The sequence below is a fragment of the Pantherophis guttatus genome, chromosome 3, assembly GCF_059756535.1.
Source record: "Pantherophis guttatus breed Tessera chromosome 3, ASM5975653v1, whole genome shotgun sequence".
NCBI lineage: Eukaryota > Metazoa > Chordata > Lepidosauria > Squamata > Colubridae > Pantherophis > Pantherophis guttatus.
Genome location: NC_142065.1, coordinates 42,689,358 through 42,713,953, shown reverse-complemented (window position 1 = coordinate 42,713,953; position 24,596 = coordinate 42,689,358). Strand labels below are relative to the sequence as shown.

At 34.8% G+C, this 24,596-nt stretch overlaps 1 long non-coding RNA gene across 1 annotated transcript in view; it reads right to left on the bottom strand.

Moving 5' to 3' along the window:
* The window catches only part of LOC117663844 (uncharacterized), an 85,548-nt gene extending 79,210 nt beyond the window's left edge, over positions 1-6,338 (bottom strand). Inside the window, exons 1-2 of the long non-coding RNA XR_015733031.1 lie at positions 5,795-6,338; positions 4,090-4,185 (exon numbers count right to left, since the gene is read on the bottom strand). This is a non-coding gene — a long non-coding RNA (uncharacterized LOC117663844). The remainder of the gene's footprint in view (positions 1-4,089; positions 4,186-5,794) is intronic.
* Positions 6,339-24,596: the final 18,258 nt, after the last annotated feature.

Here is a 24,596-nt window from a genome sequence, read left to right as displayed (position 1 = left end):
AAACCAAATAGAATATTAACCACTCACATTTCTATCATCAAAAATACCATATGAATGTGCATAAAATATACACTTGCTAATTTTAGATGTATAGAGTTAAATATAGAAAGTTTTCATACAAAAGAAAGAGAAATGCAATTCATTGTTTATAATAAGATTAGTGATCAGTAAGTGTGCCTGTGAGTCTTCTTGTCTAAAGGATGATTGGCAATTATATCAGAAAAGAAAGACCTCTTCAATGAAGACTATCAATATAGAAAGACATACAATTGGTTATCCTTTTTGAAAAGTACTGTTTGCAACACTTTTTTAAAGCATGTTAGAAATTATTAGTTTTGCACACTTTTAAAATGAACACTATGTGTATTTCTGGCTCCAACATCTATCCAGTCATCATAAATCTTCCACAAATTTGCTAATAGCTCTATAGAATCAACTTGCTTTTTCACCACATTATTACGTGGTCCAACCCACCCTTGCTTGAAGAACAATTCCCAAAAAACTCAGGAAGTGAAGTTGCATTAGTACATTACTTGGATCTTATCAGCATCACACCTTGAAAGAACAGAGCCTTTTAATAAAGTAGGCAGGGTGGGAACTACAACTGATTTTTACATTTTTAATCAGGAATATGATGTGATTGTCAGAGAATAGCCACTGGCAAGAAAAGATGCTGGAATGAAAAGCAGTGAGGTGCACACATGAATATGAAGCTTAGTTGTTTTTTTTTTTCTTTGCTCTTCTAAACCAAAAGGACTACTGCTTCAAGGACTGGATTTCTGCAGTGAAACTTATAAAAATAGCAGTTCTCTGTTCCCCTTCTTTATATTTGTTTATTCATTAGATTTATGACTACCCTTTCCTCCAGGAACTCACGGTGGCCCTCCCTCCTCCATTTTCCCCCCCATAAGGATTGTGTGAGGTAGCTTGGGTGACTGATAGAAAATCACCCAGTAAACTTCTGTAGCTGTGTGGAGGACTTGAACCTTTGCCTTATAGTTCTAGCTCAATAACTTAAATACTATACTATACTGGTTCTCATATAAAGGCATTAAAATCTTGATGGTACATCTCAGGCTGAGCAAACTGCATTTGCTCTCCTCTGGTCACTCACTCAAGTTTGAAAACTACAATAAACTGCAAGACTTCATAGAGCAGGCCTGTCAAACTGAATGTGTTATGTGCAGTCCACGCCCACCCCAGCTCCACAAAGGCAAAAAATGTTACGATATGTCATGATACATCACGTGACATGATTGAGTTTGACACCCATTTCATAGAGGAACTGTTAATCAAAAGCTCTATGGAGGTTTTTTTTTTGTTTTTTTTACTGAATCCTCTATTGTCAAAACAAAGTGCATTATTATTAGCTCATTTTTGAAAAGTAATAGAGATGGGTTTGAAATGAAGGGAAATGTTCCTTTAGATGAACTTGATCAACATTCTCATCTCTGTGCAAACTAGAATCCACTTGCAACAATAGCTTTATTAAAATGCACAAAGATTTATCAGGCATAATATCTACAACTATATATCTATGGGACAAGGGAAACCACTTACAAAAATAAACTGATGTAGTAGGAGAAAAATGCACAATCTATGACCATATTTTTTGCACTTTTGGGGGGGCAGATTCAATACTGAAACAGATATGGACTGAAATGATTTGTTAGAAAGAAAAGAGCAACATATCATTTGCAGACATTCCTGTGTCAGAAGCTCTTTCATCGTACATTCAAGATGGAAAGCCTTCTTCTGCACAGCCCATAGGCTAGGGAATGCACTCTCTTGGGAACTGCATGTGTTCTCTATCTTCTATGGAAAGGCTAGAAGCATGTCTTTCACTAGGTTTCTAATTGTTCATTAATTTTAATGTTAATTTGAATGCACATATTTAACCTTCTGTTCTTAAACAAAAACGGATTAGCCAGTTTTGAAAATGCTGAGTGAGAAACCCAGTATAAATTGAATAAGTAATGGCACGGAACATATTTACATCTGAATAAGATCTGAATAGCAGCAGAAAGTTGTGTTGGATATGTTTGCCAACTTGAGTTATTTGTAAAAATAATAAAGACGGGACATAAATAAACAAACAAACAAAGGAAACAAACATATGTGAAAATAACATAGACTGAATATAGATAAAGACCAGCCATCTCCATCTGGTTTCAGGAAGAACATTTAACAGCTAGGGAGAAACTTTTTTTTTACTCTGAAGCAAGATGAATATTGACTATTTGTCTGTCTGTCTACCTCTTTTTCTCCACTATTCTTTCTAGAAATTATAATAATTAATAGTGCCACATTTAACCAAATAGGGATCTGTCATAGTTCTTGCCCTCTGGAATGATGCCCCTCATACAAGAGATCCAGTTGTCTCACACACTGATGTTGTTCAGGAAAACATTAAAAACTTTGCCACCCTCTCAGATTCTGGGGCAGTTATGATAGCTGACCTCCTATTAGATGGTGATTTATTTTTTGGTTCATTTTGCACATTTGTCTTTAGGTCACTTGTTATTCCTTTGTGCTTAAATTTTTAAATAGAGTTGTTGGGAGTCAGGTAGCTTATTAATTGTATAAAATAAATAAATCTGTTTGATGCCACACCTAAGCATCATAAATTCTGCATTCCATGAAATCAGTTTCAGCTAAAACCCATATTGTTTAGAGTTTAAGATAGCACATAAAGCACTTTATTAGCTTTGTTGCAGAATAGTAATGTGAAAAACCTTCTGAAGCCTGGCTGGTGCTTTGCTCATCTCATTCCTACATATGCAAAGAAAAACCTCTGGGGCTAATATTTCTTGCTCAATATGCTAACTAGGGGATTATAGAGCACTCTGCTTCCCAAAACTACAGAACTATTGTAACTGCACAATCACACTCACCTCTGCTCTAGAAGACAATGTGAGCCAGCATATGATATTCCATTTTTTCTTCTGATTAGTTTTAGCAAATCACACAAGAAGGAAAACTGATATAAAGAATTAAATTTCCAAAGTTATTTGCAAGTATGATCTTCATCTCTATTCTATGACTGTTCAAGAAACTACTGTGGGAAGAAAAATCTGTTCTGATTCCAAGCAGGAAGAAAGACACTGAAAATAAAATGGAGGCTGACTAGTTGGAAAGAAAGTCTCTTTTTATTTGGTATTCAGAAACTTCAGTGACAGCAACATGTTTCTGGTGTGGCTGACAAAATGGTTGATTGAGTGGATGAATTTTTATAGGATTCTGGGGTTTGGTGATTGAGATGCAACATAATGAGCCTTGTGTCTTTTACTATTTCAATGGTGGTGGGTTAATCCTGTTACATCCTAAAGGTCCTGTCCTGTCCTTAGAATTTTGGAAGGGATGTAAATTCTTAATCTCATCAACTCCAGTCTGGAGGAGCTGGGCTGAAGGCATTTTGTTTATGAATATGCTGGCCTGGATTTCTTAATGGAAATAAAATATCTATCTCTAAAGACTTCAGGGTTCTGCTTGAGGCAGCTTGAGTTTTCCTATAGTGGGAAGCGGGCTGCTTTCTGCCTTTAAGAGCATGTTTCTCCATTTCTCCTTTGGGGAAATATAATATTCTGCCTCTTTTAATATTCTTAAAAATATTTCATTCTCTAGGAGGAGAAGGCTTCCAACAGTACCTTAAACTAGGAGATAGATCAAGACCAAAAAACTTCATGGCTATTCAGGATTTCAACCTAAATCTAGTTCTACTATACTGGAATGAAATTTATTTTCCTCCTTATATTTCATCAGTTTGGAGCAGGCTGTGAAAGTTTTGTTCTGAATAAACAGCAGCATTGAGAGAGGCAAGGAACAATCAAGTCAGAAAAATTCTAAATATTTCTTTATGCTAGCAAAATCAGATATGAGTCTGATTTCTTCTTTGCCATACATTCTCACATGATTTTTCTAGGAAGGAAATGGATTTCTATTAAATATATAATATTTTGACAGAGGTAGAAACAGAACATTGTCAAACTGTTATAAGAGGGAATGCAAACTTTTAAATATTATGACTCCGCTGGCTTCTGCAAGTCCAGACATAGAAGAGATTGCGTGAGATGGTGAAATGAAATATACCTTTGAGACAGTGAGTGATGTCAGCTACCCCAGGCTCTCTTTGGTGCTTCCTCCATAGCAGTACTTGAGCAAAACATGTTAATTCATGTCTGCTACCTAGACAAAGAAGGGGATTTAGTGGTTTTTCTTTCCTTCTTCCTTTTTGAAGATTGAGGGATGGTCTGCCACTGTAAACCACAAACACTTTTCAACTGGACAAAAACTGAGCAATTTAATGGGAAAGAAGCGTCAATGGTCAAACTTTGAAATGAGAATTAATACACATATTGCTGCTTGTAAAACTCAGAAGGAAGTCTCCTCAAAGACTTGATCTCAAGGCATACCTATTCTAAAAACATTCTGTCTGAAGTAAAGCCAAATGAGTTCAATAGACCTTACTCAAAAGTAATCGCAATGAACGTATAATTGCACTCTCAAGCATCAGTTCTAAGAAAACCTATTGTTGTTATGAATATAGTTATTTTTGCTTTTAATCCCTCATATCCAGGAATCAGCGTCATTATGACTTGAAATATATTTATCTATCATGAAGGGCAAGATAGGCCACCGTTTTCAATTTTTTGAAGAATACCCAATAAGAATTTGTAAAGAACAATCTGATTATGAAGAGAAAGCCGAGGAAGATTGCAGATGAACAGAATGCAAAATAAGTTTTCACAAAGCAGAGAACCATGTAGTGAAATTCTTTACATTTTAAAATATACAGGGATGTGCACATCAACTTAAGCCTCATTTCATCCTTTATATTGCAACTACCATTCTTGTTACTAAGATTGTGCAATGCCAAACAAATATAAAGCCTAAGTAACGTACTACAATTAATTTAAAATATCATTTGCCTGCATTTAATTGCTAAGAGTACATTGCTGCCATTTTGTACTGTCAGTGAATAAAAACTATCACTATTAGAAAAAGCAACAGTAAGAATATATGGTATCAGGTACGTTTACATATTTTGTGCTTTGAAAAGTTTGTGTGCCTTGAAGGTCTTGAGTTCTTCTCAATTTCATGAGCTCACCTATCTTTCTTTCTCTAATCTAAATCCCAGGAACATGTGATGAAGGGCAGGGACCATGGGAAAAACTAAGCTCTGAAAAAAATTCTTTTGCCATCAGTCAGTGAGATTCAGATTATCACTCCAAGAATCATATAAGAAATTCCTAAAGTTCTCAATAGTTCTGTTGTACACAAACTTGTTGTTATTGTTATCATTTTTGTTTTTACCAAGACAATGGTCTAATAATTCCACTCTCTGGCAGAAAAAGACACTTTGCTAGAGTCAAGGAAGTGCCTACTTCCTCTGTCACAATCAACAGTGCCCTCTTCTACACCATATTAAGCCATGGAGCAAATTTGAGGCAGCAAAGAACACTTTGTGAATGGCTTTTTAATAAAATGGTCATGTTGAAATAAAAAAAGAATTCACAATTCCTGAGATTCTGGAATCTGCACTGCTTAGTCCAACATTAGGAAAAGCTTTATCTGTATCAGAATAAGCAGTGAGCTGTCTTTACATTCCTGACAAGAATCCAAATGTTCTATTCATAAGTAGATGCATGAAGAAAACAGAGCAGAAAAGCATTCATTAAACCTTCTCCTATTCTTTTGCCATATGGGAGTTTCAGAAGTTGTCCTATAATACAACTGAAGTGCAATATGCTGGAGAAAACTAGTACAGTGAACAGAGGCAAAGTGAGGGTTTTACCTTTCAGTGTTTGCAGACTAGTTCCATCCAGTTATTTCTAATAGAGAGAAATCCTAAAAATAAAGCAATGGAGCAAAATTATCTTGAATGTCCAGGAGCATTGTTGTCTGAAGGCCTGATGCAGTGTATTATGAATGAAATGAAATGAAAACTAGATGTCAAGAAATTGCATGCTTGTGGCAATTGTAGCGGAGCAAATTTGACGTTTCTGAATGTGATAGGTGATAGGTGAAAAAGCAGAAAAATGTCTTCATTATATTCCTTTCAGTTTGTTAAAAAATATATATATCCAGCTTTAATCAATAAATACTAAATTCATAAATTTGAATCTAACCTAATCACATGGGAAAGGCTCAGATTCTTTTCTGAGAAAAAGCTAAAACATAGTGAAGAATCTCTCATTGGCTAAAATATATTTGAATAGAAGTAGCTCCCAATACAGGAAATAATAGTGTTTTCCTACAAAAAGGACATTAGGTCATTTGGATTCCAAGTGGAGCTTCTGAGTCCTATCAGATTTCCTCAACACATACAAGAGTCCTGAAAAAAGAAACAATATTATCAACTCTGGTTGTTTTCAGATAGTTACTCTACTTCTACTTGAATGCAAGTCCCTTTGAACAGAGTATACAAAATAGAAGCATCAATATTTCTTTTCAAACCCAGATAGCTACAACTCAGTAAAAGTAATCTGCAAGCCATTGTGAGCTTTAGATCTTTTGGTATGTCATAGTATATTATCATGTAATGAATGTATGAATTTGCTTTCTGCTCAAATATGTGTTATTGTTCAAGAAGCTTCACCAAACATGTTGGGACAAAACGGTGCTGAAAGAAGCTCAGAGAGAGCATATTCCCAAAGGTGTGGCTTCAGCTGGCATTGGAATTAGAGCTTGGATATCCAAACATGTCTCTTCATGCCTCTAAAGCAAAGGGCTTGGTTTATCCATATTTCTCCAATTATTCTTCAGAATAATTCTGAAAATTCATGGCAAAGCATGTTTAAAAATATTATAGGAAGTAAAGTTATAGGAAGATTCACCACTGTGGGAAATACAAGAAATGACTAATGGAATGTTGGCTTCTGTCCAAGTCCTGCTCAGAATGACAAGGGGGAAAGAAAGGAGGAGTTTAAAAATGAAATAGGGTTTGCAATAAAGCATATATTTCTTTCCCCATCTTCTATGCCTCTAGTAAAAATAATGTTATATATTAGAATTGCCATCTTGGAAAAATGGTATGCTAATCATTGGATACAAGTGTATTTATCCATGGCAAATCCTAATTGCTTAGATGTGTAAACTGGATCAGTAATGAAAGTGGAGAATTGCCAAATGTATGCTATATGTTTTCAGCAATATTTCTTTACAACGGTGATTTATCCAGAAAGCAAGCTAAGCCTTTAAGATGTGTTTTAATTTCTTATTTCATCAATCACTTGAAGAGAAGACAAATACTCATTTTGGGGGTTGGAGAGATTGTATTCCTTTATGTACTTACAGAAGTTAAGTCTCACTAAACTCAAAAGAACTTCAGTGGAACTGCATGGGTAAAGATGCATATTTTAACTTTTTTTCCCCAAAAGTTATTTCAAGAAAGATTCAGAAACAAATGCTTAAAAACATTGAAGTAAGAAAAGGATTGGAAATTGTAAGTTTTCTACGCTCATCCAAACTTTTATTGATCGATTGCTGGAAACAGCGTAGTTGTTGGTGTTTTGTTCTTTTAAAATGTCATGAAGGTATGGAGACTTGAAGTTTCTGAAGATTCCTCCTAATTATCTACAACGTGTATCATGATGGCACCTAAGAAAAGCAGGCTCTGTAAGAGAAAGGCGGGGCAAGGTGTTTATTTGCTAGGGGGCAAACTCTTGCAGTTTATATTACATGCAAACACTGCAGATTCCTGAATGCCCAAGGAGAAAGAGGGAGTGCCTTCTTCCATGACTCAGTTACTAGGTGTGTTGGGATATGCATATAGATATGGCTGTACCTTTTAAAAATTCTGGCAACAAATGAAAGACATTTAAAAAAGAACCAAACAGCCTGGTTCAAAAAAAAAAAAAAAAAAACCTGTCACTTTTTCAAACTGAGTAGATAACTTTACTTTCCAATGTGTCAAATGTTAAATGTTTGACCCTCGCTATAATTATCTATTATAAAACAAGGGACATAATTACACCATGATGAATTTGATATAGGCCCTTGTAATTTTTTTCCTGCCCTTTATTAAAGGGTGTAAGCATTTTTTGCCAAAGAGAAAGAGCATCTCTGGGTGGCTTACAGTTACATATACAGTTAAAATATAAAAAGTTAAATCAGATATTAAAACCAAGGACACATGGGGAGGGTATTAGTGGAAAATGCATACAAAATGCATACAAAATGTAAGCAAATTAATAAGAAATTATATTAGGGAAAAGAGCTTATAAAAAAATTAACAAAACATAAATTTCAGAAGCTTTTTTAAAGAAATCTTTAAACTGCAGTAAAGCTTTTAAAAAGAGCAAAATAAATGAAAACAAGAGGAAATTATATTTATCCATTACTTGGAGTAGAGTAGAGGAATATCATATGCTCTCAGTTAAATAATCATATAAGTCATTCTCTCTTAGCACTACATCATCATAGTTCCAATATGATCTGTATATAGTTGGATATTCGCCAACTGGTTTGGGGATTAGGAACCAAAATAGCTGCAAATCAAGAAATGACTACTATAGAGAGACAGTAAAATGCAAGGAAAAATAAAAGCTTTCTTTAGTTTCCATGGTCAGAATGATAAATTGGTACTTAGATGCAACAGAGAAAGCATTAATACAGGTGCCATTTTAAACATTAACACAATATGCATTTGATCATCTCAGAACAATCTTTGTGATTCACATTATTCATCATTTGCATTATACAAATGATGGAGAAAAGGGAACTGTGAAGGAAAAGTGCCATTATATCCTCAGGCAATCAGTAGCCATAGTAAAGCTGGATTTTGTCCTCTTCCTAAAAACTAAATAATTGCATTGTACTATCATTAGAGAGCTATACATTTTTCAGGTGCCACATGGGCAGGGCAAGTGTCAAGAATTAAAATGTCATATATAGACCGTGAATGAAACACAAGTATTATGTTGTCTTGTTGTGTTCAGCCTACAAACTCTCCTGTTATTAAGTAAATGTCTAGTGACTAGTGAATGGATTTACATTTAGGAAGCTTCTTTTTCTAACCCTAACCCATTATGCTAAATCAGTATCCATTCTTTCACTCTTTGGCTATTTCCTTACTACTTTATTAGATGCCACAGAATGTGTACATTTTTTTTCCGAAACAACTTCAAAGTGACAAAGAAATCAAACTGGCCAATTTCAAGCTGGAAAAATAAGCAGCAAAGTTAGAAATATTCCTAGCTTTGATTTAAATTAACCAAATTAACCACCTCCCTAAGACCACAGAAACCGCAAAATCCTAAACATGTCTACCCAAAAGTACATTACACTTAGTTGACAATGATAAAACACAACATAAAATTTCAGCTTTGCTCCTGGAGCAGCCTTTCCTGTTTTGTTGTCTTCCAGATGCTTGGATTTCAGTTGCCATAACTGTTAAGCACACTGGCAATGCATGAATACTGAAAGCTAACACTTAAGGAGGTCAGCAGGTTGGGAAAGACAGAACCAGGACATAAAATGGCATCACTCTCTTTGTTTATTTCTTTCCCCCTTTTTCCTTCTTGAATGGAGAGACAGTGTGATAAAATTGCAACTTTTAAACTGCTCTACTATCATTTCTATTATCTTTACATTTATCCATATAATGAAAGAAAAGCTAGTACACAGCAAATTACAGAAGACAGAAAAACGTAACCTGAATAGATGAGATGTGTTTGTTTTAAATTTAAACAATATCATTTTTGGTGTGTGGGAATCTGATATATGGTGAAAGAATCTTTAAATAATTAAACATGACCATTTTGCCTTATCTTTAATTAATGACTGAATAAAATTCAAGCACCTTTAATGCCTGGGGATATTGTTCTACAATTATATTACAATCCATCCTTAATTGTTTCACTTGGAAATTATTTATCTTCCCTCCATCTGAGAATCCTTTGGAGTCCCTTAATGCAGTCACCACAACTATCAGCTCAAATGCTCTATTACCTTAGAGGTATATGGGATGGCTTAGTATATTGCATTGAACAATTAAACAACTAACAAATACATATTTCTCTTTACTTGCTGTATTTTTACAACACAAAAAGTTCTTAAAATAGGCCTTTGATAACAGAACTTAAAGGACACTTCATTTATTGCTACTGAACAAAACTATCAGGCAAAGGGAACTTCAGTTATTGTTGCTTAACCAAACAGCTAGCACTTGAGGAACCATAGATTTTTGCAACATGTAGCAATGGGATGAGATACTTCAAATATTTCAAATGTTCCATTTGGTAGCTTATTAGAACCATCCACTGCATCTTGAGGCACTTCAGGTAAGCTGGTAAAATTCTTCGATGCTTTACCCTGTGAATCGACTCATCTAGAAGACCATTGGAAGACCTTTGCCTCTATCATTGGAAGACATGAAATACCAGTTTAGGAACAGATTGTCATGAAGAAAATCTATGTGGTCATTAACAGTTAACAATGACTTGAGGGTACATAATAATTACTCAGAAGACCAAATTGAAGCAAAATCATATTGAAACCAAAGGACAGTGGGATGAAACATACAAGTTACAGGACTTGACTTTTGTTCATAGTGGTAGGATTCCACTATCTGTAGCCCTTTGTAGGAAATCTTTGTAGGAATATTCTTTGATGTGCTACATTCCAAAACATTTGATAAACAAAATATGTTCACCTTAAAAACCACTGATTTTTAAGTACAAGCCACAAATCTGTAATTTCAGCCTTGTGGTTGGTTTTATCTGTTGGTTACTATTTACAGTGTAATCCAGAATGAAGAGTACTGTATAATCCTTTTCTGAATATGGAATTATCTGTTGATAAATTTCATCCTTTTCCATTAAGCAAAACTAACGTATTTTTCACACTATAAGATGCACCGGACCATAAGACACACATTAGCTTTAGAGGAGGAAAATAAGAGAAAAAAAATCTGCCCCTGCCTTCCAGCATACATCTGGTATTCATCTGGCTAGCGTCCTTGCAGCAAACAGCATGGCTTGTCAGGGCTCCGCTCTGTTGCTCTCACCACCGGTCAAGTGAGCTGAGCTCCTGCTACCGCCGGGGAACACTGAAGCCTTCACTGCCGAGCAGCTGATTGGTGGTTGGATCAGCCTCCCAGAATACTGCCGATCAGCTGTTCTAGGTGGCAGGGATCACCACTGCCACTGTCTATTGCCACTGTTCAGTACTGCTGGCGCTGTTCGCCATTTGCCACTGCCTATTGCCACTACCACTATAACCGCCATTCGCCAGCAGCAATTGGCAGTGATTGGCGACAGCGAATGGTGGCGAATGATGGCAATTGGTGTTGATCCCCACCACCTAGAACAGCTGATCGGCAGATCCAACTGCCAATCAGCTGCTCGGCAGCAAAGGCTTCAGCGTTCCCCAGTGAAGAACGGCTGCAGCAGTGACAGGCAGCGGCAGTGACCAAATCCCCTCCCCCACCACAATATTCACTCTATAAGACACGTAGACATTTCCACCCACTTTTTTTGTGGGGGGGAGTGCATCTTATATTGTGAAAAATATGCTATTCCTATGTCGCTGCCTGAGTCTAGAAGTATCTACCGTTAATACCATTAAGATTGACAATAGAACGGTATAAAGATTTATCCACTGGGCAGAGGCTTGGATGCAATACCCATTGTGCATGACTGTTTAGGTTCAATGTTATTAACAATAACAATAATAATACAACTAATTACATTTTTCCATACTCTAAAGCATACCTCATCATGAAAAAAAATCAAAAATACCTAGCAGTTGAAGTGAAATTGTGGAAGAAGCAGTTTCATTAAATATGTTTGATTTTCTATGGCAAGATGAATAATATATGTTAGTATATACAAAACAGTGTATAGATATTATATTTGTGATTTTACAAGGCCCTCCATATTACTTTTTTTAAATTGACAATGAAAGATAGAGGTTGACAGAATTACCTCAAGCCAGACGACTTACCTCAAGCCAACTACTGAGCTCATTTCTGAGGTTAGATTTAAACTGGAAACTACGCATCTACAGCTTTTCTCATCTGATAGCATCAGGCTGTTCTGTGAATTTGGAAGACCCTGCCTTTTTATCTACAGCCTAAAGTACTGGAGAAATATACTCCATTTCCTTATTTGAGACTTTTGATGGCAATACTGATGAATCCCGTATTGTATGTCAATGTCCACAGCAGATTAAAGATGCTATATTAAGTAGGCAGAGCCTTGGTAGTACAGGGGTTTAAGGCATCCTGTTATTAAGCTTATTAAGACCAGCTGCCTGCAATTACTGCAGGGTTCGAATCTCGCCAAGGCTCAAGGTTGACTCAGCCTTCCATCCTTTCTAAGGTAGGTGAAATGAAGACCCAGTTTGTGGGGGCAATAAGCTGACTTTGTATAAATATACAAAAGGATGGAGGCTATTGCTGAGCACATTGTAAGCTGCCCTGAGTCTTCGGAGAAGGGCGGCATATAAATCAAATTTTTTAAAAAAATCAATTATTAACTCAAAGCCTAATTTTCAAAAGTTTGAGTTAGCAAAAGTGAAGTGCAAATGAAGGTATCTTCTTTGTACTCCCTGCTCCTTTTTACCATTATCTTTTTATACCAAGTTGAAAGGTCATTTTTTTACTGGTCATCATGGCCTTCAAGTGATAGACAGTTACCTCACTCACTGCACATAAGAGCTGAAGCTTCAGGGCCCTGTCAACTTCTGCCAAAGATAAACTGTTGGATGTACTTATGATAGATGGCAGGATAAGAGCGTTCCCTTCTTGACTTCTTTCTATCAGCAAAGACTGTAGAATTTGCAATAACAGTGTTGTGATATCAGGTCCCTTCATCTCCTCAAGCTTTCAAGGAGCTTGTTTGTCAGCTTTTAGCAGAATGTTTGCTGTCTGGCTTACCTGATGCCCTATAACAGTAAAAAGTGTCTGTTTAGCTAGTCTTCCAGTGTCACAGGAGTTGGTGACAGACAAGTGTTGATACATAAATAAATAAGCACCTAAATAAATAATCTTAAAACAGTTAAGATCTAAGCGGTCAAGTGGTTCAATCAAAAATCCACCCATGTATTGATATATTTACCTGTGTTTATTATTTATAGATATTTTATTCAAAATCCATAACTAGCTAATATCTTCATTAGACAATGTGATACAAAAGAGTGCACAGGTTATGAACTTTCCAGAATTCTCCATCACAAGCAATGTTACCAAAAATTGGAGCTCAGGAAAACCAAGAACTCATAAAACAAATGCTAGATGTATGAAGCCATGATGCCTGGCCTTCAAATCAATCCCAATATGGAGCCTCTGGACAAGACATCATAGCAATGTAAAATTTGTCCTACGCCACCACCTCAAAATTTATCAAAGATACTTCAAAGGAGATGATTACCAAGAAAAGAAATTTAGTCTCCAAGTTGGAGAAGAGACCGTTTTTGTGACTCATCAATGACTATGGTTCCCAGGAGACAGAAAATTGCACTCAGGATTAAACACAGCAAGTTTTATCCAAGCCCATCCCATTCATATGTTTCATCTTTCCTGCCACCCCTTTGTAATTTGAATATTGCTCCATCAACTGAAGCTGCTACGAGGATGTATTCAGTATGCTTACATAAAGGTAAAATAATATTTCTAACTCCAAAGTACAAATCACAGCAATAAACATCCATACCTAGGCCAGATGATTGGTTTGTGACCAAACCAGATTTTTTATTTGACCTTTCACTTTACTTTCACTGATATCCCATCCTATTTTCTCTAAGTGCCTTCTTTGGTACTCTTCCACTAAGTCTCAAGTAGTGCACCCAAGTAATAGATTTGTAAGATTATATTTTATATGATAATGAATATACAGTTTTGTATTTGAATTAAGAAGATCAGGTCCAAAATAAATACCACCATAGATTAGTTAATGAAGAACCATCAACACTACAAATTTAGGATATATTCATTTTCTCCCACCTCATCCCATAAAGCCATAAACTCAATCTGAATTAATGAAAAGGCACCTTCCTGTAATTAGATGGGAACCTGCAAACTTCCTTTGCAGATTTTTAAAAGGATTTTCTTCAGGAGCTATTCTTCTGTATGTTTGATTTTACTTAGAATGAAATAAAGTATAGAGAAAAAAGTGAGACTGGGTAACACATCTGCAGAGATACACTAATACCTGGAGGGTGAGGTTTTGGATGGGTGGAACCAAGTAGCACATTTTCATTCCCTATTGGCTGGCTTATTTAGGTAACTGGAAACTTCCTGATGCATAATACAAATAAAGACTGAAACTGATGGACACCACCTTAAATGGACAGATATTTAGTTCTTTGTGCTTGTTATATTCGTTTATAATCCTTTAAATTTTATAGGTTTTTTTAGCTCAATACTTCATTTTCATTCTTCATTTTCTTCAGTTCTACCAAGAGTTCTTGAATAATATTTTTTTTCTTTGTTCTGTTCTTAATTTTGAAGTTTTAAAAATGTTATGTCTATCTTTTTTATGAATGAGTGCCAGTATACATGTGTGTGTTTGTTGGTAAACTGATTATTAGTAAACTGATGTACTTCAAACTGGAATTCTGTATAACTGATTGAAAGACAGGTAAGTAAATAGCATTGTTATCTTGCCTTTTATCCTATGATATCAAAGTTTGCTAATAGCAGTGAGGAAAGGGTTGAGAGTTATGTTACAGCACATACTTAATTAGAAAGAAATCCATCTTAAAAGGATATTTGCCAAGTAAACACATACAGGGAAAATATTTCAGGAGAAAAATTGCACAGTTGTTTATGTTTAATGTTATTGTGACTATCTAGATATGCAATTCGATGATCAGTTTCTAAAAATCAAGATAACATAGAGTACTAATTAATCATATTTCTGCAATGTTGAGTTTCTATTTTTCTTTATTAGCACTTACAAAATAGTTTCTGTAAAGCCTTTCTGTTTATTTAGGATCTTATCGGGGGGGGGGGAGATTTCTGCAAATTCTGTTGTTTGAAGAACCACATTAAAATCAAGTTGTTTGTTTAATACTAAGGATTCTGTAGAATAATATTGACTGTGATAAACCTAAATCAAATTAGATGACTTACTGATGTTCCTTCCTTAAAAAGAACCTATAACAGTTTGATTTGATTTGCAAAGTATTTTGAATTTCGATACTGCAAAGATATTACTTTAAGTGAATATTGAAACAAGTTGTGGATTTGGATAAATCCAGGGGCAGATAAATGGGAAATATTGGGACAGTAACACCTACGTTATTCCCATACCTGTTATGAAAAAGAAAAACAGAGACCTGCCCCAAATCCATGAAAAATATTTAAAAGGTTAGGAACTTGATCTTTCATTTAATTGCTTAAAAAACAAACAAACTAGCAAATATTTCAAATATTGAGCATTACTTGACTCAAGCATCTTAACAATTAAAATAAATCAACAACAAAAAAAAAACCATGAGCAACTAAGTCACAGGTTGATTAGAACATTTTTATTCTAATAGCTTATGTATTTGGTATTTGGGGACATGAAGGGGAAGGAGGTCATGGTAGCTTTACCTGCTGTCCCAATATCAGACTTCGATATTTTTAAGTAGTTTTTTTTTAACTTAGAGGCCTATATCTCTAGATTTAGAAATGCAAAAAATATATTTGCACATCAGAGTTCATGCATGTTTGAGCTTATGAAAATAGGATAACTTTTGATACCAACTTAATCATTTCAAAACTGGAGATGGAATGAATACAGGGAGCTTTGACTCCTTTTTATGAATCCATTTCTACACAATTCCACTAATGTCCAGCTATGCTGTTTGAAAATTTTAACATGTTTTTAAAAGTTGTTTCTTTCTCCATAAAATATTCTGTTTATGAAGTATTGAGCTTATTGAATATCTAAAATTAGGCCAGCATAAGGCATCAAACAATTCTTTAATTACATGTTCAGTTTATTCTCTCTCTCTCTCTCTCTCTCTCTGAATCAGTGTTCATATATCAGAGATGGTGAGCTAGCAGCTTTCTGCACTAAGCAGTAGGTAGGATTAGATGAACTCTAACATTTCTTTCAATCCTTATATTCTGTGACTTATATATAGAATATAGACACTATATAGAATATAGTGATTTATTCTAATGACATTTTTAAAGTCACAAATTCCTATCCCGTAGAATTTGAAAATTGGTTAAAAGCTTGTCAAATAATTGTTCTGGAATCTCCCTTTACAAAATACACTTAGTCCAGAAAATGAGTTGCCAACTTAACAAACACCTGGTTGTAAGCAATAGCTGGTTAGTTAGTTAGTTAGTTAGTTAGTTAGTTAGTTAGTTAGTTAGTTAGTTAGTTACTCTAGTTAGTCAGTTAATTTATTTCATTTTATTCACTTATCAAACTTTATCACCCATTTTGCAGATGAGGCAACTCTGTGTGGCGAATATTTAAGTATAGTTTTCAGTAATCCCTCAAAGAAAACTTTTTAAATATTTATTTATTTATTTATTTACAAAAATTTATATGCCGCCCTTCTCCCTAAGGACTCAGCTCCTTATCGCAGTACTGTTTTTTGACCCATGACACCTAGACTCTGCCTGGAATAGAGAGATTTAAAATCATCCTTGTGGTTTTATATGCAAGATCCATGCATCTAAGAGATCTGGGTTTAGAAAGAGTTAATAACCTGGGAAGAAAACTGAAAATCAAGGGAAGGAGCGCACCCAAAACCAGTAAGGACATGTCTAATGAAAAGGTATTACAAAGAATTCATGTTAGCAGTGAAGAATTTCAACAGGCAGCTCTCTGCTTAGTCCTTTTGTTCTCAAGCAGCTCCTAAAAATGTCCTGACAAGTCTTGACATCCCCAAGGGAGAGGCCTCCCAAAAGCAGGTTTGTATTCAAAGAAAAAGGCTCCCGGCAATTTGAAGTCCTGTATCAGCTACATCTGTGTGGTTTAGTAACTCGGGCTTTGACATAAGCTCTCACTAGCTCTATGGGAGGGTGGAGGAATTTCTCAATCCAATTAATTTAAATGCAGTGATTTTTTTTAAAAAAAATTAAATCAAGCTCTATCCATGCTTCATCCTGTTTTTTCCTCAAAAAGGGTTTAGGTACTGATTCCTTAAGGATTGTTTTGTGCAGCAATTTCACCTTTTAAGAAGAAATTTGGATTTGAATGTATTTCAAAGGCCTCAAATCTGTGGCTGCCACTATACTAACTTTCCAAGGAACTTTCTTTGGAAGTGCAAAAAGATTGCTTTCTTCCAAAGTCCTGTCTGTGTAATTGGAAGTAAAGCTCATTAGATTCTATGAAGCATGCATAGCATGAAAAAAGAAGACAAGTTTGCTTAAAATTTAGGGGAAAGAATATGTGTTCTGGATCAAATTATAACGACCTGAAGAAATATTTTACTTAACTGTACAGCAGTTTCCCATCCATAAGTGGTCTTTTTAAAAAGACTTCAATACTTGCAGCCATACTACAGATAAATGTTTCTATACAATCACTGATATACCTTCTTAGAGGTAAAAATAAATGCACACACAAGTGAATGACTGGGAGTTTGAAAAGATGACTTAAAGCATCCATACACATCATTCTTGCTATGTGAAGTAGAAATGATTCTTTCTTTTTCACTGTGATTTTTTTCAGTAGGATGTTTTCTTAACTCATTTTTCATGCACTTTTGTCCCATTCTTTGCTTTGTGATACTCAGAAAATCAATGTCACTTGATGGAGATGTTGAATAGCACTTGAGAATGAATGTTAAATAAAAGTTTCCACGATCCAGTCATCACTGTGAAATAAAGCAAGCTCATTTTTCCACAAAGGGTGAAAATTATGATGTGCTTTCTTTGAAATTATTATGTCAACTTTACACTATGAATGCTTCATTTCTGCCTGTGATAACTATTTGAAAGCCTCTGCTCATTTCTAGTCACTGATTTTTTTTTTCCTTCTAAGGGGATGATAGTCATATTTGTAACTGTATTCCTACAGGCTCTAATACATCCTTTGTCAACCTATGACAATGCTCTCTCTCTGAATTATAAGAATTGTAATTTAAACATATGGCAAACACAAGACTGGAGACAACTGTTTCAGCATAATGGCTACTCTGTCATTATTGCATTCTTTGGACAAATCCACAGAATAAAACCAACCAATGTCTCAAAGTAATAAGCTTCCTGCCACAAGTTATACTAAATTAGTCTTCCAACAACAATAAGGTATTTGTTGAAATTTTTTTCCAATATATCCTTCAGAACTTTGTTCAAACTATTTTAGTTGTTTTGAATTGTTTGGGGACAGTGTGAATAGTGCAATTATATCTGTATCCCATATTTTGGCAGCTTTTTCAAACACAGCAACAGTACTAATTATTCTTTGGATCATTTTATGAACCAGTGGCCATATGGGTCTCTAGGTGCCACAATAAAATGTGAAAAATAGAAAAATCTGAATTCATTGTGAAGAAAATTTCCAGCACAATTGAAAAGAACCAATTCATTTGGGGTAGAGCACCTTTATATCAAAAATATTTAAATCCATTTGTGATTTTTTAATTATCATGAAGGTACCTGGATTGGTGGATAAGGTCCAGAAAAATTATGTTGCAGTGAGTAAGAAATTAATTTGATTTCTCAAATATAACTTTATAAGTTTCAACTATAGAAATAGTGTACAAACAATAGTGTATAAATCATTTTGCAGCTGCAATCCTAAAAAAAGATTACTTAAGAGTGAATTTCTGACTGACTTCTGAATACAGAATTACGTGGTTAGTATTTTTAGAATTTCTTGTTCCTGATGGCAGTGTGATGCAAGGATAAAACTATGGAAAAAGGAGGAATTCAGACTCGATTACCTTGGATTTGAATAAAGAAGATAGCAATAGAGTACCTTACACTGTTGTTGTTTTTTTAAATCTAACTCCAAAGTATACTGAGCACCTTCAGAAAGGTTCTTAGAAAATTGTTCCTTAAAATTTTTAAATGTTTTTCATCTGAACTTCTCATCTGTTATCTGCTTTCTTTTCCATAGTCCTGACATGTTCTAGTTGACAAGTTTTTCCACGCGCTTAAAGAATGTTCCATGCATTCTGTTGTCCTTCATTCCACCGGAGTCTGTCTCATACCTAATCAGATTTCAGTGGCATGAAGTACATGAGACATGGAGTTGAATCAGCTAAGCCTTCATTCTGATTCCAGTGAGGGAAAAAATAAAAAGCACTTTATAGAAGAAACCTGGACAAAAGAATGACAGTGAACATTTCAATATCCTACTTGTGCATAGAAATTATTTGGAAAGAACCATTTCAGAAGCTGGCTTATATACTAATATGAAAAATCTATTGTAAAAAAAATCAATTTAAACATCGATATAAGAGTATAAGCTATTTCCCTGAGACTTTAAAATACCTTATTAGGAGAAAATTACATCGTGGGGTTTTTTGTTTTTTGTTTTTTGGAAGTTTGAATTTTGAAGTTATTTTCTTTTAAATTGTCCATGATAATTGAGCTTCTTTTCATGTTCTCACCACACCCTGAGTTTGTATAAGCAGCTTCATGTTTTCAATCCACAAGCAAGTAGGCACCTGTTTCACTCCTTGCTTTGGTGCCTTCATCTGCCTGGCAAAACTCCATTCAAATGTGAGGCCCATTTATTCTGTAATAAAGCAAAAGCTAAATATGTTTTACATTAAAGGATGCCTCACAGTTTTCAGGTGACATTCAAAGCATATCATTCCAGGTGTCAGTGTGAATTCAGTAGAGGTTAATGCAGTTAAATATATTTAACAATTAAAATTGTTGCATCATTCTCTAATCATTTGACAGATGTAATTACCTTTTTATATCTTTCATCTCTCTGAGACATGGGCTGAGAAACTTCAAACTGCTCCAGATAATACCTTTCCAATGTCAGTGTGAATTATTTGCTGTGATAGATTTACTACCATATCCCCAAAAGTTATAGACCTACCTTATTTTCTCTCACTCCCTGCCAAGTCTTGATTTTATATTTCAAATGATTCCAGGTCTGCAGCTTTCCTCAGGATCTAAACAACTGTGAAAACTTGGTCATTTGGCAGACACAAGTTTTAGGATAATCAAAATATTTTGGTTATTTTATTGAATGAATTGCTACATTATTGAATTTGCATCTCATGTATATAGCCATAGGAGAACAATTATACGTCTGTCTTAAATGTCATTCACTTTCTCAATGCCATGGTTCTTCAAAAGGACATGGCTAAAGTTCTCAGCTAATATTAAAATTCGTCCAACATTTAGAATTTTAAAATGTAAAGGTATTCCATCACATCGAGCTTGATTCTGGTGATGACATGAACATGTCTTTAGTTTTTTGCGATAAAAACATTGTAGTGAATATCTCCTCCTCCTCCTCCCCCCTAGCATAGTCCACAACCCTGCTTAGATTTTTTAAAGGTCAGCCAAGGTCACAGAAATTAAACATAAATACATTCAAAAGCAAATATTCCTTTTTATGTTTTACATACATATTTCATAGGACATGGTTTTCCTTCATGCCATCACAAAGCAGGCAATAGAACTATATCAAATTGACCTTGTAATTGATTTTTGTTAAGGATTAATGAAAAGTTTAATCAAAATAATATAGCAATGTGTTGGCTTTTGATATGCATTTTACTGAAATAACAAAGAGATGAGAATTAAGCAAAAACAGAGAAATGGTACAGCATAACAAATTCTATCATTACTGTCCAGTAATTCTGTCTTGGATCTCTATTCCCATCAGTTAGCACCAGATAGCATTTAAGTAAGAATTTGTGCACAGAATATAAATATTAAGACACATTAAAGATAACATCTTTTCTTTCCACATTCCAAAACCAGAAAAGAGGGGAAATTAAATTTGTTGTCAGTTCAGAATCCAGACTCATTTTAAAGCTGACAAAGGCAATAAATCAGCTCATTTAGTAATGTTTTGCATTGGTAAAACCTATATGTTACACCACTCAACAATGATTTAGCTTGATCAATGTTTCCTCCAGACAAAGTTTGCAATAAATATTTCCCCAAAGAGTCTGAATTTAAAACACTTATCTGGCACTTTACTTGGCATAAGGAGACTATATAACATTCTATTCAGATAATAGCCAAATAGGAATTTCACAAGCAGAACATGGCCAGCTTTACAAATTGCACGTAGTCATATATTAATCATGATTTAGTGATTAAACTAGGATTGCCTGGGTTTCTACAACATTTTAATCTTAAACCAAAACCATTACTTATGGCAATATGCAAACCAAATCGATATTACCCTTGTGGATCATGTTTCCCAAGAACTGATGTTCAAGGAATGCAGTACCATTGATATTGGATATAATGGTGTATAATGATATAATGCAATATTCATGAATAATAGTTATCTATACTTTATTTTCCATGATTTTCTAATCCCCAAATTTATTATATCATGTTACAAGATTCCATATTGTCACTAAACATAATTTGAAGCAGTGCTCCTTTTTTTTTTTTTTTTTTTTTTAGTTTTCCTGAATCTCCACAATTCAACTTAATTGGACAATCTTCTGTTCCAATATTATAATAACAGAAGGGGGGAAAGTGATTTTATCTATTACATCTGCACAGTGCACACATAGATATACTTCTATAATGTCTATCACTTTTTTCTACACTAAAGGTCTTCAAAAGACATTAGCTCCAGACTCTGATCATTGCTTGACTAACTTCTTGTTGTTTTCTCTTTTGTTTTCCTGACCTATCCTTCCTGTAGGTCCATCTTCAAAAAAGGCTAGTAAATGTGATGGATTTTCAACAGCTCAGTTCTGGAGGAACAGGATATACCAAGAAAGCCACAATTTAACCCTCATCTGATATTTTTTATAAACTTTTGTGCCAGATCTTACATATCTTTAGTCCCCACTGCAGACATGATCTGGATTAGGCATTTAATTTTTGACAACTAGTTAAATACTATTATATTGGAATCAACTCTTAGTAAATATTTTCCAGCATGATATGTCCCCAACCTGGTCCTTCAAGTCTTCCATTTGTGTACCTATCACTTCTAATAATCAAGTCCACTGTTTGCTGATGATTGCTGTCTTCTTCTCTTTCCTCTACCTTTTCCAGCATTATAGACTTCTCAAGCTATTGAATAATATAGCCAAAATATGATAATTTGATCCTGGCCATTTGTGTCATTTACAAGAATTCTGAATTGATTTGTTATATGAGCCATTTCCTCAGCTCTTCCGCAATAGACTGTTGGGTCCCTTTTGACCTAACAGGCCCGTCGCCCAGCACATCAATCATTTTTCATTGTCTATCCTTGTAGGTTTTTGGTAACATTCCCAAATGGTTTACCATTTCCTCTCTCTGTGCAGAATAAATTAAGCCTTTGCCATTAGCATTAAAGTGATTGCCTTCAGCATCTTCCTACGTATATTCCTGTTCCCCAATGTAGACTTGCTTACTTTATCTAGGCAGTTGAGATGGCCTGAACACCTTGGATGACTCTTATACTTTTCACATAAATTCAAACAATTCCAACATTCCTTGCTCAACTCTCTCAGCAACCTAAACCCCCAATAAGACAGCACATTTATCACATTACTCTGAAAGTATATTGAAATTGGAGAGATTTTGTAAAAATTATGATCATTATAGCATAAGATTACCTTATCAGAAATGTAAACACCTGTATGGGGTTTAGATGGAATCAAAAAGATAATTTCTGTATCATTTTGCTCCTGCCATTTACTGTAGAATTTTTACATAATAAATCTGGTAATATTACCATAGAAAGATAGGCAAAAACTTCATTTTTTTCCAAATCAGCTTCCTACCCACATATTCCAATTTAGTTATGAGTTTCATTATTTGAATGCCATCTTATTGCTATTCTTCTCTCCATACCTTGAGAAGAAAATGAGAGAGATTTCTCAGTCTGGAAAAATAGTAAGTGTGTAAAAGACAGACATTCAAAACAGTCATGCCTTCATTGTGTTGCCCTTAAAAAGAGTCAATGAAGGTTCTGGGGTGGCATTCACAATTTTGTGAATATACCTTAAAACAATAAATAACTGGGATCCCAGTTGTTATTGTTTCTTGATCTGGCCTACCTTGAGGCACTGATGCACATCATTGTTCGAAGTTTTTGTGCAGTTCTCTTGCAGGGGATGTTTGCCTGGCTAGGTGGCTCAGTAGCTAAGACACTGAGCTTGTCGATCAGAAAGGTCAGTAGTTTGAATCCATTGGTCTTCTGCATGAGCAGGGGGTTGGATTAGATGATCTTCAAGGTCCCTTCCAACTCTGTTACTGTTATTTATCTCACATTTGTGGTTGCCCTAATTAATGGTCTTTTTCATTTATTTTAGCTTACATTGATTTAATCAATATTGGAAACTACTTTTGATGCATGAGGTGCTGACTTATTAATATAGACCCAAGAAGAGAAGTAACAAACAGCTGGGAATATTTTTTTACCTTACTTTGCTTTGGCATCTTCTATGGCATTTGCCATCTGGCTGGAAAACAGAATAGTATAAACACTGTGCTGTTAGTGCAATTGTTCTAATAATTGCAAAAGTGCATTGGCTCCCACTGATCTGGTAAAGAAAGATTTCATAAACAAGATTATCTAAGAGTTGGGATCCAAGTAAATACTGACCACCTGAGCTCAATGCAGTTCTTAAGAAACTCCTTAGCTAACATAGCATTATGTATTTCTTTGTTACTTATTTCTTTCTATGGTTAAATCTCCAAAGAGCTATATTTTAAACTCCAGAATGCTTCAATGAAATTTCCCTTCCCTCCTTTGTGTAGGGAATCAACATACTGGCATTTTCAGATTCATTAGTAATGCCACATTTATTTTAATTATGGACATAGAAAACCTTAAAATTACAGGGAACAGCAATCTAGCATTAGTCCCTACTGCTGCTCAATGTTACTTTAGAAGATCCTGCTACTAAACAGAATTTGTCATTCCAATCTAAGGAGATTGGATACTTGGAACTGGCTGAGCTCAGAAGTCACTTATTAAAGCTTGCTGACTCTCTGGGGCTTAATAACATTCTTCCATCTAATTTCAGGGAGTGAATATTAACCGTGCAAACAGAAGGATGGGAAACTTGAATGGATAGTCCTTTCAGAGGTCATTCAATTAAAGATTTTATAATAGACTTTTTTTTAAAGTGATCAGATCTGGGTTTTAAAAATATCAATAACAGCCGCAAATACTGAAAATTGTAACTCTTTGTTACCCATTATTGGTTATTCATATGTTTGCAGCCTACATCAGCACTAGACTATCTATCTATCTATCTATCTATCTATCTATCTATCTATCTATCTATCTATCATCTATCATCTATCATCTATCTCTTTCCTATTCATCTGATTTAAATTCTGCAATCATCAGAGCAGACACCTCTTCTTTTTTAAACATAAATAAAATAAAAAAAAGCCAGGCTGCTTTAATGAGAGCTGGCCACTTTGAAGTACTTCTTTCAAGTCATTTTTGAAGCATGGTTATTATAAAAATTGCAGCAAGGTATGATTCTTTAGAAACAAGACGTCACATCGGAAACTCAGCATGTGCCGGGTG